The 15,031-nt window shown below is 38.3% G+C and overlaps 1 long non-coding RNA gene across 1 annotated transcript; it reads right to left on the reverse strand.

Annotated features, from left to right (window-relative positions):
• Nucleotides 1-11,942: 11,942 nt before the first annotated feature.
• LOC103093850 (uncharacterized) lies at nt 11,943-14,745 on the reverse strand. Its single transcript, XR_008914266.1, has 3 exons — nt 14,627-14,745; nt 14,422-14,522; nt 11,943-14,293 (listed from the first exon to the last, which is right to left on the reverse strand). It is a non-coding gene; the product is annotated as an uncharacterized LOC103093850 (long non-coding RNA).
• Between the last annotated feature and the right edge of the window lie 286 nt (nt 14,746-15,031).

Below are 15,031 nucleotides of genomic sequence, written 5' to 3' on the forward strand. Positions count from 1 at the left end.
TTGAACTCAGGTCTTCCCACCTCCAGGCAGGGTGCTACCTACCTACCTGCCCAAATTAATTCTCCTATTTTCCTTCAGTGGTAGCACCAATCTCTTATTTTCTCAGAATCAATAATTTGGAATCATCCCTTTCTTTATACACTAACAGGGATAAATTGGGCAAGCCCAGAAGCCAGGTAATTTGTACTTGAAATCAAAGACCAATAGCCTGGAGCCCTAGAGGCGCCATTTTATCATTGACCTTATATTTTTACTGAAAAATGAAATGTACATCTACTCTAGGCCAAATCTCTGATGGTGCCTTACCTGAGCAATTGAAGGGGGAGGGGGGAGCGGTGTTTTCACATCCATTGGGTTTATAGTCTATTGATTCAGAGGTTGCTTATTTCCTCTTAAACTTCAGGTCTGCAATTTAGCTGCCACCTCCAGAACTGTGGTGCCGGGCCCCAGCTGCAGATTAGGTAATCACTAATTACTAGCATCTACATAACAATATTTAAAGACCACTAGCCAGAACTAAAGAAACGCAAACACCTAGCTACAATTGGATAGCTTCCTCCTTAAGCTTTGGCTGGTAAACAATGCTTAACTTAATCCATCTCGGGTTCTCCCTTGGAGGCAAACTCGCTCGGGACCTTTCCTTAAAGTCAAATGCCTTTTAGGTATCTACTAGTTCCCTCGCTCTGGTTCTGGTTCCGTTCTTGGCATTTTAAAGCCTCCGAGCAGCTGCGATTCTCAGTACGTAGGTGTGCGTCACTTGAGCCTCTGAGTGGTTTTAGACTTTTTGCTCCCCACGTAGAGAAGAGGCATTCATTTGTCTTCTGGCTTTCCCAATTAGTTCTGTTTGTTTTTTTCCCTCTGCCTCGCCTTCTTTAGCTTTAGGACTTTTTGTTTACTTTTGACTTTTTTTTTTCAGTTTATCAAGCATTTATTTTCTCTCCCTCCCACTTCTTTCCTTCGTTGGGAAAAGAAAAAGAAAACCTTTGTCACAGACATGCACAGTCGAGCAAAACAAAGTCCCAAAATATATATTTCATTCTGCGTTTTGGGGTCCATCACTTCTGTGCTACTTGCAAGGAAGGTGGTTGTTTATTGCGTTGATCATAGTTATTCAAGCTTACAAAGTTGGTTTTCTGTATGTTATTATATAAATTGTCCACTTGATTCTGCTCACTTCACTCTGCATCACTCCAGAAGGATCTTCTTGGGTTTCTCTGAAACTCCCATTTCTCCTTTACAATGGTTTGCTATTATACTCGTGTAACACAATGTGTTTAGCCAATTACTAAGAACCCCCTTCGTTTTCACTTATTTGCAAAATATCCTTTTTCTTTTCCCTCAAGAGACATTTCAGATTCCAGCTTTCAGTAAAAAGTTCCAATAAATAGTTCTGAACATATAGATCCTTTGCCTCTTTCTTTGATCCCTTTCAGGTGTAAACCTAGTAGTGGTATCACTGGGGCAAAGGGAATGGAGTTTAGGAAGTTTGGGGGGATAGTTTCGAATACTTTTCCTTAAAAAAAAAAAAAACCTTACCTTCCATTTTAAAATCAATGCTGTGTATTGGTTTCAAGGCAAAAGAGTAGTAAGGGCTAGGCAATAGATATTAAGTGATTTACCCAGGGTCCCACAGCTAGGAAGTACCAGAGACCAAATTTATATATAGTCTTCTAGAGATGCCCATGGCACTGACAAATATAATGACTTACCAGGCTCACACAGCCAATTAGCATCAGAGAGGGAATGTGAGTGGTTGTATGGATGGATGGATGCAGTAGATTATAGCTAGTAAATTCCCGAGGCTCTCAATCCACTGGGCCAGCCAGTTGCCCCCTCAAACATTAGACCAATACACAACAATGTGCCTGTTTTCCTGCAGCACCTCCAAAATTTGTCATTTTCCTCTTTTGTCATGTTTGCCAACCTGAGTATCTTTCATTTGCATTTTTCTTATTATTAGTGATTTGTAGCAATTTTTAAATGGCTATTAATAGTATCATAAAAAATCAAAAACAATAGCTTGGATTTCTTCTCTGGAAAACTGTCTGTTCATACCCTTTGAACTCTGATCAAATGGGGAATGCTTCATTGTAATCTTGGCACAGGGAGAAATTGTTTTCTGTTCCTTGTGACCTAGTTTAAATTAGAAAGAGATTAAAGACTACTCAAAGTATCAGCACCTCCAGCCAGCCCCAGCCCTAGTCACTGTCTTTATCTAATCAGAAGACTTCCTGGGCAACCAAACTCACACAACTTGGTTTCCTGTGAATAAAAAATGTTCAATCCCTACACAACAGGTTAAACTACTCACCCAAATGCTTCAGAAATCTCATTCTAGGCTTCTTAACTATTCTGAGAACAGACCTCAGCCAGCTATGTCTTAAAGGAGCTTCTTCCTTCCTTCCTTCCTTCCTTCCTTCCTTCCTTCCTTCCTTCCTTCCTTCCTTCCTTCCTTCCTTCCTTCCTTCCTTCCTTCCTTCCTTCCTTCCTTCCTTCCTTCCTTCCTTCCTTCCTTCCTTCCTTCCTTCCTTCCTTCCTTCCTCTCTCTCTTTCCTCTCTTTTCTCTCTCTCTCTCTCTCTCTCTCTCTCTCTCTCTCTCTCTCTCTCTCTCTCTCACTTTCTTTCTTGATGGTCCAGGTTTAAAACTCACAAAGTATATATCATATATATATATATATATATATATATATATATCAAACAATCACATGTTTAAAAGGTTGCTAAAATGCAATAATCCAGGACAATTCCAAGGGACTTATGATAAAGAATGCTATCCACATTTAGAGAAAGAACTGTGGGAGTAGAAATGCAGAAGAAAAACATATAATTTATCACTTGTTTATATGGGTATACGATTTGGGGTTTTGGTTTTAAAAGATCATTACAAAAAGTATTAATATTGAATAAGTTTTGAGTGACCATACATGTATAACCCAGTGGAATTGCTTGTTAACTCTGGGAGGAGGGAGGGAAGAGGGGAGGGAGATAACATGAATCATGTAACCATAGGAAAAAAAGTCAATTTTTGAAAATCGCTAAAAATCAACCACCATCAAATCTACAACTTTGGATGATAAAAAGCACAGAGAATTCCCCATTCAGAAATTGTGGATTTTCAGGATTGTTTCATTTTTCACTTTTATACAGTGGTAGCAAGTCACTAGAAAAAAAGATTGCTCATTGTATTGCATTTCCTATTGGGGTTTTTTCCTCAGTTGGCTTCACCTACAAAGTGGTTTAGTTGCCTATCTAACAGTTTATCTGTACAATTAGAGTTGTATTGGTATGTGTGGGTAAAGTTCAATTTTTAAATTAAGATGTCAAAACAAACTGCCAGATGACATGGGTGGGATGCAATGTGTGGGCTGTGGACTTTACCTAATCAATTGGGATTTTTTTTTTTACTCTAGTGACTACAAAATGAAATACAGAATCCTACATTACAGACTCCTTAAATTGACTGAGGAATAATGGTTGTGTCTGCAGCTTCTGCCCATCCATCCATCCCCACAACTGCAGAGCCTATATTCCAGGGAGTTACATGACATGACTAAATACATGACTAAATCGGAATATGCCTCCCCTTTGGGGGCCTTAACTGTAGGAACTGATTCTTTGTGGTCCCTGGTATTTGTCTGGACTTTGAAAGTTAACATTTACCTGGAAGTGGGGAAAGGGTAGAGAGTTGTAAAAATGGAGATTTGAGCCCTGGACTCCAATCCCCAGAAGTCCTTGGCCACTTCCCAGAATGCTTTGTAATCTCACTGAGATCCTCACCTGGGCGAGATAAGAAATTTCTATTTAAACTGGTTGTAAAGCCTATCAGCTCTTTCCTGTTTCTGCTTCCAAGGAGACACATCTCATGATGTAGGTGAGGTGGAATGGGCCTCTCAGCCCACCTAGCATGTGCCTTTCTTACTTGTATTTTCTTAAATTCCTTACTTTGAATAAAACTCAAAAAATATAATACTCCTTGCAGAGAAACTAATTTCTACCTTGCCTCAGTTTCCCCTAAATTTTAATCTTAACAGTTTGGCAACCACGAAGGGAAAACGAAATAGCCTCACTCTTCTGATCTTTTAAATTCAGCATTTTTAAGCCATGTTTCTCCAAGATGCTTAATTAGAAAAATCTGCTTCGGGCTTTCTTGTGCCCTTCCCTCCTGCCTGGTTCGACCGCTTCTGCCTGCCTATTCCTGCCTGCAGCCATCTGCTCCAGTTTGCTATTTGCACCTGGCCCCAGCAATTGCCGCCCCACACTCCCGGCCGCTGCCTGCCTATTTCTGCTCCCCAGACCCACGCACACGACCCCAGCCAGCTCATCACCCAGGCTGTTGGTAGCAGACCCAGTTTCTTCAGGATCAAAAACCGACTGGTAAAAAAACGGGGGTATTGGCCTTCACGTTGGTGGAGGATTGTAGGAGGGGGAGAAAAAGAGGGAAAGAAGAAAGTGACTTTTCCAAACAGAAACTTAAAATCATGGCTATTTTACAAGGATATCTTTTAATTGCATTGATCCTTTTATTTATTGACTTCACCTGTGTGTCAGAGAAAAAAATTCAGCTCCGTATAACCCTTTAGCTAACTGTGGGGAGGCAGCTGGGTGTCTCAGTGGACTGAAAGCCAGTCCTAGAGATGGGAGGTCCTGGGTTGGAATCTGGTCTCAGACACTTGCTGGTGGTGTGGCCCTGAGAGGATCATTTGAACCCCATTGCCTACCCCTAACCATTTTCCTGCCTTTTGATAATAGGCATCTAAATGAATAACCACCCAAGGAACTTTAAAGAGACTGGAGGTTATATTTTAAGGCATTTCAGACTCCAATGTTTTATAAAAATCTCTGTATTCTATTGCATTCTCTGATTGTTTGGTTTAAGGTTTAACTTTGTGATTTTAAGTTCATATATTACTGCATTCAATACTATTCTGTTACACTGAATCATTTTAATGTTCTGAGTTTTGATTACTGTTAAATTCTCTTGCTTTTCCCCTATAACAATACTGAACAAATATCATTGTAATTAAGCCCACATATAAATAAAAAAAACTTTCTATTTTTGACTTTGTAAATTGTCACATAGAGGATAGATGGACTTCATCAGAACTGGTTACAATTGTATAACAACCTTTGGAAAATTTAATGTGCTAAATATCTCAATTGATTTTAAGGGTATTCTAGACATGATTTTTAGAATTTTTTCTTAGCAATCTCTGGTTATTTTGCCTGCCCCTAACATGAAGTGTAAGGCCCATTCTAGTAGCTGAAGTGAAATACAATTATAATCCCAACCTCCCGCATTTAAAAAAAAAAATGTGAATGGAAGTTGGGCAGTTAATCTCAGGGCATTTGTACCCCTAAAAAAGCCTCCAAAAAAGGAGCACTCCTCTTTTATATTCTTCAGCTCACTACTTTTCTTCCACCAGAATTATATCTAGATTTCTTGATGATGTTCTTAATCCAAGATGTGTTTTACTTTGTTCAAAAGTGTTTATTACAAAGGTTGAAAGATGTGCTGTTTGTAAAAACTTGTGACAAGTATCCATCAGTTCATAGGCTTTTAAAAAATACCATACAGCAACTTATGTGAAATATGATAGTGTGTTTATTTGCTATTGTAATTAATTGGGCTATTGAGAATTTTGGGGATATTGATATTGATACATATTTGTAATACTGTTCTTTATTTAAAAAAACCTTGTAACTTTCATTTGATCATACTCATAGTGGATTATGGCCAGATATGAAAAGGAAATGGATCTCATTTTTGGTGAGAAAGCCTTATATTCTACATTTTCTTAGCTGACACAGTGTGTCAATGATTATAAACTACATTTTTATTTTTAAAGCTCATTTATTATATTTTTCTTGCATATGCAATATACTATTTCAGGTTTTTTTTTCTCTCCTTTTTTATATTTCAAGCACATGTCACCAGCATTAAGATTTTCTTTAACTTTTTGATTTTTCAGTAATATAAGTTTAAAATGCACTTGCTAATGCATGCCCCAAAAGCTTGAGACTATAAAAATGATGCCACTATTTAAAAAAATTATGGGACTCTACTTAATAATTCTGTCTGATTCCAGGACAAGATACACACAAAAGAGGCATTACACAGGGCCAAAAAAAAAAAAGCCAATCCAGGATGGATTGATGCACTTCAAAGCCAATGCAAAGGTGTGTGTGTGTGTGTGTGTGAACCTAGTGTGAAGACTCAAGGTTACTGTGTTTAACATTGTTACAACATAGGCTTTCCTTGTGGCCACACTCACTCTGAAAATACTTATAGACGAGTATCCCAAACCTTGGCTCCTACCTGGCTTCTACAATCTGGTCCCTTTTCTGTCTTTCATAGAGTGGTACCTTTCTGTAGTCCTGGCTACTAACTGGGTAAATGCATTATTGCTTAGATCATTTTAATTGGGCCTTGATTCAAGGACACGTTATAGATATACTTTTCCTTTACTTAGAATTTTTACACAGAAGACTTTGATGGTCTATATTTTCATCCAGAAATTTTCTTTTTTATTTGGATTTTTTGATATCTTTTTAATTTCTCTTACAAATTGATTCATATGCCTCATACCTCAGCCATACATCCCTAAGTAATCCTGTATTTTCAATCACCCTTTTAATGGGGAAATGTAAAAATACTATTTTAAATTGCAAAGTTTAAATTCCTTTTAAGAAGAATTTTAGGTAAAGAAAGATGTTACCTCTCTGAATCCAGAAACTGAACCATTTGGAGAAGACACCATGAAGAAGCCTCCAGACCACAAGCAGCACAAGAAGATCAAAACTGAACTTTGGATGTGGTTGATTGAACATTTATTTGTATCTATACTTTCATGCCAAAAAGGACTGTCCCCTAACTGGCTTTTTGGCAATGTGTCTAGCAATTATTGGTTTTGTTTTGTTTTTTTCCCCTCTTATCCTCAAATTGTTGTAATGTTTAGATTGATTGTGTTTTCATGATCCTTTTTGGGGAAACTTCTTTCCCAACAACAATCAAATGGGGGAATGTAAAAATGAAGATTTGAGCCCTGGACTCCAATCCCCAGAAGTCCTTGGCCACTTCCCAGAATACTTTGTAATCTCACTGAGATCCTCACCTGGGCGAAATCAAAAATTTCTATTTAAACTGGTTGTAAAGCCTACAGGCTCTCTTTCCTGTTTCCATTTCCAAGGAGACGCATCTCATGATGTAGGTGAGGTGGAATGGGCCTCTCAGCCCACCTAGCACATGCCTTTCTTACTTGTATTTTCTTAAATTCCTTACTTTGAATAAAACTCAAAAAATATAATACTCCTTGCAGAGAAACTAATTTCTACCTTGCCTCAGTTTCCCCTAAATTTTAATCTTAACAGAGTGACACTGTGCAGAAGGTAAAATTAAAACCTACCCAGGTATTTTTTTCTGGGTCTATAGCCTGGGAATTGAAAATAGTTGATTGGAAAGAGGAAATCTGAACTCAAAGCTTTAATCTCATCCAGTCATTGCTCAAGAATCACTGTGGTCTTCAAAAGCATCAGAGGGCAACGTTAAAAGTAAACCTATCTGTATACAACCTCAGTTTATCTTCAAGGACAGCTTGACCTGGTACTTAGAAGAGGGGTTATTTTTATTCCTAATTTTAGAGAGGAAGAGTGTCTACACTGGGTTATTTTTAATCCTAATTTAGAGAGGAAGAGTGTCTACACTGGGAAGTAGGTAAAGAGTATGACTCCGTAAGAAAAAACATTCAAATCCCCTCCCTAACTCCACTGACTCTTTCATCCTTGGCAAGTCATTAAATTTCTCAGTGCCACAGGCAACTCGCTAAGACTCTATGGATTACAAAATACTTGGATTAGTCAAGGATTTTCCTTAACCAAGTAGTTTCCTACAACAAAGAAATCACAAGTTCAAGTAAAAAAAAATGAAGCAAGTGAAGCATAGAAAATAAATCTTCCAAAGCATGGCAGAACCAGAACCAGCACCTACCTAACTGGGAGCTCCCAACATAGGCTTATTCTAACTGAACATTGCTGCTTCTCTGCTCAGCAGCAGACTCTGAAGTCTAGATCCAATTGAGCGATTCAGATCAGCATCCAGGTCCATAACACCAAGAGGGGCTGCAGCCCTGAGCTAGGAGCTTACTGAAATGCAAACGATTGACAAGCTTGGCCTCTTTCCACCTTTTTTTCTTATAGTCCAATAGGAAGGCACAGGTAATAAGATGTTAGGAAACATTTCTTTTTTGTTCGGTTGTTTCAGTCATGCCTGGCCCTTTGTGACTCCACTTGGGATTTTCTTGGCAGAGATGCTAGAGTGGTTTTCCATTTCCTTCTTCAACTCATTTTATTGATGAGAAAACTGAAGCAAACAAGGCTAAGTGACTTGCCCAGGGTCACATAGCTAGTAAGTGTCAGAGGCTAGATTTGAACTCATAAAGAGGAGTCTTCCTGGCACTATCTACTGTATCCCTTTGTTGCCCCCATGAAAATTATACAGATTACAATAATCCAATATAGTATTTTTACATTATACTTGCAGTCTCATGAGAAAGATTTAAAAGGTGCAAAGGATTTAAAGTAGACAATGAGAGAAACTAAACTATCACTCTTTGCAGATGATATGATGGTTTACTTAAAGAATCCTAGAGAATCAACTAAAAAGCATTGCAGGATGCAAAATAAACCCACATAAATCATCAGCATTTCTATATATCTCCAACACATCTCATCAGCAATAGTTAGAAAGAGAAATTCCATTTAAAATCACCTTAGACAATATAAAATACTTAGGAATCTCTCTGCTGAGACAAACATAGGAACTATATGAGCACAACTACAAAACACTCTCCACACAATTAAAACTAGATCTAAATAATTGGAAAAACATTAACTGCTCCTGGGTAGGATGAGCTAACATGATAAAAATTACAATCCTACCCAAATTAATTTACTTATTCAGTTCCATACTATCAAACTACCAAGAAACTTTTTTTATTGAATTATAAAAATTATAACAAAGTTCATTTGAAAGAATAAAAGATCAAGACTATCAAGGGAATTAATTTAAAAAAATGTAAAGGATGGGGGCCTAACATTACCAGATCTTAAACTGTACTATAAAGAAGTAATCCTCAAAACAATATGGTACTGGCTATGAGACAGAAGAGTAAATCAATGGAATAGACTTGGGGTAAATGACCTCAGCAAGCTAGTGTACTATAAATCCAAAGATCCCAGCTTTTGGGACAAGAACCCACTATTTGACAAAAACTGCTGGAAAATTGGAAAACAGTATGAAAGAGATTAGGTTTAAATCAACATCTCACACACTATACCAAGATAAATTTAAAATGGGTAAATGACTTAAATATAAAGAAAGAAACTGTAAGTAAATTAGGTGAACATAGAATAGTATTCCTGTCAGATCTATGAGAAAGGAAAGAATTGAAGACCAAGCAAGAGATAGAGAATATTACAAAAATATAATATGAATAATGTTGATTACATTAAATTAAAAAGGTTTTGTACAAACAAAACCAGTGCAACCACAATTAGAAGGGAAGCAACAAATTGGGAAAAAATGTTTATAACCAAAACCTCTGACAAAGGTCTAAATTCTCAAATTTATAAGGAGCTAAATCAATTGTACAAAAAATCAAGTCATTCCCCAATAGATAAATGGGCAAGGGACATGAATAGGCAGTTTTCAGATAAAGAAATCAAAACTATCAATGAGCAAATGAAAAAGTGTTCTAAATCTCTCATAATTAGAGAAATGTAAATAAAAAACTCTAAGGTACCACTTCACATCTAGCAGACTGGCCAATATGACAGCAAAGGAAGATAATAAATGTTGGAGGGGATGTGGCAAAATTGGGACACTATTACACAGCTGGTGGAGTTGTGAATTGATCCAACCATTCTGGAGGGCAATTTGGAACTATGCCCAAAGGGCTTTAAAAGACTGTCTGCCCTCTGACCCAGCCATAGCACTATTGGGTTGTACCCCCAAAGAGATAATAAGGAAAAAGACTTGTACAAAAATGTTCATAGCTGTACTATCTGTGGTGGCAAAAAATTGGAAAATGAAGGATTGTACATAGATTGGGGAATGGCTGAACAGACTGTGGTATATGATGGTGATGGAGTACTATTGTGCTCAAGGGAATAATGAACTGGAGGAATTCCATGTGAACTGGAACAAACTCAAGGAATTGATGCAGAGTGAAAAGAGCAGAACCAGGAGAACATCATAAACAGAGACAGATACAGGGTGGCACAATCGAATATAATGGACTTCTCTACCAGCAGCAATGCAATGATCCAGGACAATTCTGAGGGACTTGAGAGAAAACTATCCACATTCAGAGAAAGAACTGTGGGAGTAGAAACACAGAAGAAAAACATATGATTGATTGGGGATGTAGACTTTAAATGATCACTCTATTGCAAATAGTAGTAATATGGAAATCGTTCTGAACAATGATACCTGTAAAACCCAGTGGAATTGCTCATTGGCTCTGGGAAGGGGGAGGGAAGAGGGGAGGGAAAAAACATGAATTATGTATTTTAATTTTTTAAAATTAATTTTAATTTAAAAATTTTAACCTATTTTAAATTAATTAATAAGAAATAAAAATAAAAGGTCCCTAGGTCATAGTAATTTTGCTCTTAAAATTATAATTCTGAGATGCATAGCCCATGATGTTGTCCCTAATTAGAAACTGAAAATTCTGACAATTGGCTGGGAAGCTGGGATCCTAATCCGAGCTAAGAAAGGTTAGTTTCTACTATGTAGCTTCCAGAGCTGTCCTATGCCCCCATATCTCTAACAAAGAGACACAAGGAAATGCTACCCTATGAGTTCTCAAAATAGCCTTTCTCTTTTCCCTCAAGAGATCTTTCAGATGTTTGCCCTCTAGTACTGATCGCATGTTAGATTCCTCTTCCCACACTGGGAAGAAATATAATTCCCAGTAGAGAATTAGTTCTCCTTTCAAGGAGTCCTGCTCAAGGCTTACCAGAAAGGCCATTATATTAAACTAGTAGATAAAGGAAATGCTATCCATATAAGTTGGGGCAGCTGGTAGGTGCAGTGGATAAAGTAGCAGGCCAAGAGTAAGGGAGACTCATCTTTATGAGTTTAAATCCAGCCTAAGATACTTTCTGTGTGACTCTGGGTAAGACATGATTAAGAATAATTGAATGAAAAGACAAGTGTGATGTAGCTTGACTATACTTCATCTGATGAAGTTCGAGCTTATTAGGAAACCCCAATTCAATGAGTCAACTGTGTGACATGGTAGCCAAGAAGTTCAGGTCATCTTGTGTTGCATTAAGTAAGAGAAGTATAGTGTCTAGAGCTAAGGACACATGAAAGTCCTCTTGTATTTTGCTCTGGTCAAACCTCATGTTAAATAATGGATTCAGTTCTGGATGCCACATTTTGCCAAGGCCATTAATCAGGTATAGAATGTCCAGGTTGACCAAGATGATAAAGAACTTGACATTTCTGCCATATAAAATGAGTTGAAAGGATTTGGTGAGGATTAGAGGCAGGAGAATCTAGGTCTTCCTGACTCCAGAAGTAGGAACTTGGTTCCAATATTTAGTGCTGTTAGGCTTAAGTAGTAGGTAAATGTGGATTCTAGAGAGGAGTGAAAAATGATATTTTATTCTATATTTCCCAGGTCCTTTAAAATAACTCATTAAGAACTGGAAGCTACCTTAGAAATCCCTAGAGCAGAGATTCTTCACTTTTTTTTTCCACCAAAGAAGCAAATGTCTTTATCAAGTATTATGGACATGGGTTCAGCTGGCACACAATGTGACAATATACATTTCATAGAACTATCTAGTAAATAAAAAATTGATTCACTATATTAATTTGATGAATATTTTACCTGTTCATACTATGTATGAATACACCACTACGGAGAACACAAAAGAAAGGTCCCTGTCAGAGATTATTATTTAATAGCTTATACATTTGGATCCAGTTGTTTCATCTATTCTGCTTCAATACTGTACAACTATATTAATAATTCACTTGACAAAAACATAGGGGCTCTTGTCTCCTTTACAATTTAGTAACTATGAAGAGGGACTGCATTTCTGGGTGTTATAAATCATGGCACAAATATTATCCCATTCCACACACCTTCACCCTTTTGGCAGTCAACAAACCCGTCATTATATAAATGAGGAAACTGAGGTTCCCAGGATTAAATGAGTTATTCAAGATCACATTGGCAGTGTGATCAAACCAACCTCTCCACTGAACTCAGACTGCCTCTTTGTTGGGCTAATGAGACAAGAAGGAAGGAAGCCCTTTGTCGACCTTAAAGCACTAAGTGTTGAGTTTTTATTTTTAGGACGACTAGGAAACCCTGGGATAGACTGAAAGCCTGCCATGTATGTCTTACCTACCTTACCATGCATGCAAATTCTTTTTTTTTTTAATGTTCTTTTAACACTATCCACATACAGAGAAAGAACTGTGGGAGTAGAAAAACAGAAGGAAAACAACTGCTTGATCACATGGGTCAATACAAATATTAATAATATGGAAACAGATCTTGATCAATGACTCATGTAAAACCCAGTGGAATTGTTGGCTACAGGAGGGAGGTGTAATGAGGGGAAGGAAAGAACATAAAAATATTCTAAATTAATTAATTAAATAGAAATTCAAATTAAAAAATAAATAAAATTAGGGTGTGACTAGAAGAAAAAATAAAATGTTCTTTTAAAATCTATTTTCTTTCCAATTACATAAAAATAATTTTAATATTCATTTTTTTTAATTTTAGTTCCAAATGCTCTTTCTCCTCCTCTCCCTTAAATGAGAAGACAAGCAATATGATATAGACTATCCATGTAGTCACACAAAATATATTTCTATAGTAGCCATGTGGTGAAAAACAGACCAAAAAAGAAAACAACAAAAAACAAAATGAAACAAGAAAAAGAAACAAAAAAGAAAACAGAACAAAAATCAAAGAAAAACAAGAAAAGAAAAAGAAAGAAAAAAGTAATATACAAAATTCTTATTTCCTGGTAATCCAGAAAATAGGACTTTCTCTACAAAAACTAATCATTTGTAAGACTCCTCCACCTTGCTTTTTTCAGAAGAGCTGCCTCCTTTCTGCCCTTTGGGGCTCTTTTTTTTTTGGTCAGGACAGAATCCCCTCCACATTTTATATTCCTTAAACTCGATTCTTTCTAAAGCAGGGAATGATTTCCTTCTGTGTTTGTGGCCTTCGAGTTATATGTTAGCCAGGTTAATCATGTGCTGATATGGTCTGGTTGTGCCCTTTAAAGACATGGATGGGAAAATACTAATCCCTTTGGGTTACATTCCGACCCAAGAGGAGGTGGCTTAGAGAAACCCCAGAATGGCATTGGCAAAGCTCGGGTTTGTCCTTGTCCTTTTGACCATTGCACTGCTCGGATTCCTGAGGGCTTTAATTATCACCCAGTGAACAGAGCCGGCCTTTGGTTTGGTGTTTATCAGCTCTAGGAGCTGGGGAAATTGGGCTTTATCTCTTTCAGATCACATTACTGACAAGCCCCAGTGAGTGGGGGCCTGGGAGCGCTGGCGGTGGGGAGGGCCGGGGCGGATTGGCGTCCTAATTGCCTCCCTTCAGTTTACTCAAAGGCCAGGGTAGAGGTGATAGCTCATTTAGAAGAAAGCCCCGGGACATTTTCCCCCCAACTCCGAGCCGGTTAACTAACTGGAGATTTATTTATTTACTTATTTCAAGGGCCTTTTAATTGGTAAAACCTTTCCCAGGCAAGGTCCCTCGGCCTAGAACACTGATCTGCCTCTTTGATAAGCGTTTTGCCTCAGGCCCCTGCTTTTCTCTTTCTCCCCTTTCTTAGAGCATCTAATCAGGGCTCAGGCGTACAGGGGAGGGGGGGGGGGGGTTGGGGCCCGCTGGAGTTCCCGGTTCCTCATTTGCCTACTTGAATTTTTTTCTTTTCTTTTCTTTTTTTTTTTAAACATCATTCGGGAAATTATAGTGGCCCCATATCAGCTGTTCTTTTTAATAGGGTCTGTAGTTTTCCTCTGCCTTGTGGTTTGGCTAAATGTTGACAATCTTCCGCGGCTGTGGGATTCCTTTGTGAGGAGAGGCCGGGGGCCCAGAGGATGCTGTTGTCAAGGGGCGGCGCCTGCAAGGTATCCTTGAGGCCCTCCCAGCAACTTAGCAACCCATTGTTAGCCCGGGGCCCTAGCCGAAAGGTTCTGGCTGCCGCTCACCGTTTATTGTCTGCGGCCCTTGTTCTTTGACCCCTAGGAACAGAAAGATTTCCTCATTACCAAAAGCTGCCCTCCTCTCTTCCCAGCTGCCAGTAATGAAATGCTAACCGTGTGGGCTTCTCCAGATTCATTAAAAATGCATTCCTGTATTTTGAATTTACCTCCCTCGGAGTATTCTGTAGAAGAGGGAAAAGATCTCTCTTTTAGGCCCTTCGTGGTTACCCATTTCTCTTTCTTCTCCTCTTCCTTCCAACGTCACCCCCTTTTCCCGAGAGTGCCCAAGAAAAGGGAAAGAAGGGAAGAGTCATTACTCTGGATTTTGTGTGAGACTTAAGAGCATCTTGGGATTCCCATCTGGAAACAAACCTTGGAGATCTTGAATGGAAGCTTGGAAGTGGCTTCCTTGGTCACCTGAACCAATGCTGCATTTTACAGATTAGTAAACGAAGCCTGAAAGGTAGAGAGATGTGTCCAAGGTCCCCCAGTGGCAGAGTTGGGATCTGAGTTCAGGTTCTCTGACTCACAATATAGCATTGCATCCTTTGTGACTTAGGAGAACCACAGTTCTTTATTTTATAGATAAGGAAACAGACCTTGAACCCAAGAGGTTACTGTAGTGCCTTTTGTATTTTTTTTTAATATATCTAGGGACACTGGTGGCAAGAAAGAAGTAAAGGGAAAGGCCAGAGGATTTCTGAAACTCAAGTCATGCCACAAATCTTTGGTCTTTGGCACTTGGCTTCCTTCTTAAGAGCACTGATGAGCTAATGC

Source organism: Monodelphis domestica, chromosome 8 (assembly GCF_027887165.1).
Source record: "Monodelphis domestica isolate mMonDom1 chromosome 8, mMonDom1.pri, whole genome shotgun sequence".
Taxonomy (NCBI): Eukaryota; Metazoa; Chordata; class Mammalia; order Didelphimorphia; family Didelphidae; genus Monodelphis; species Monodelphis domestica.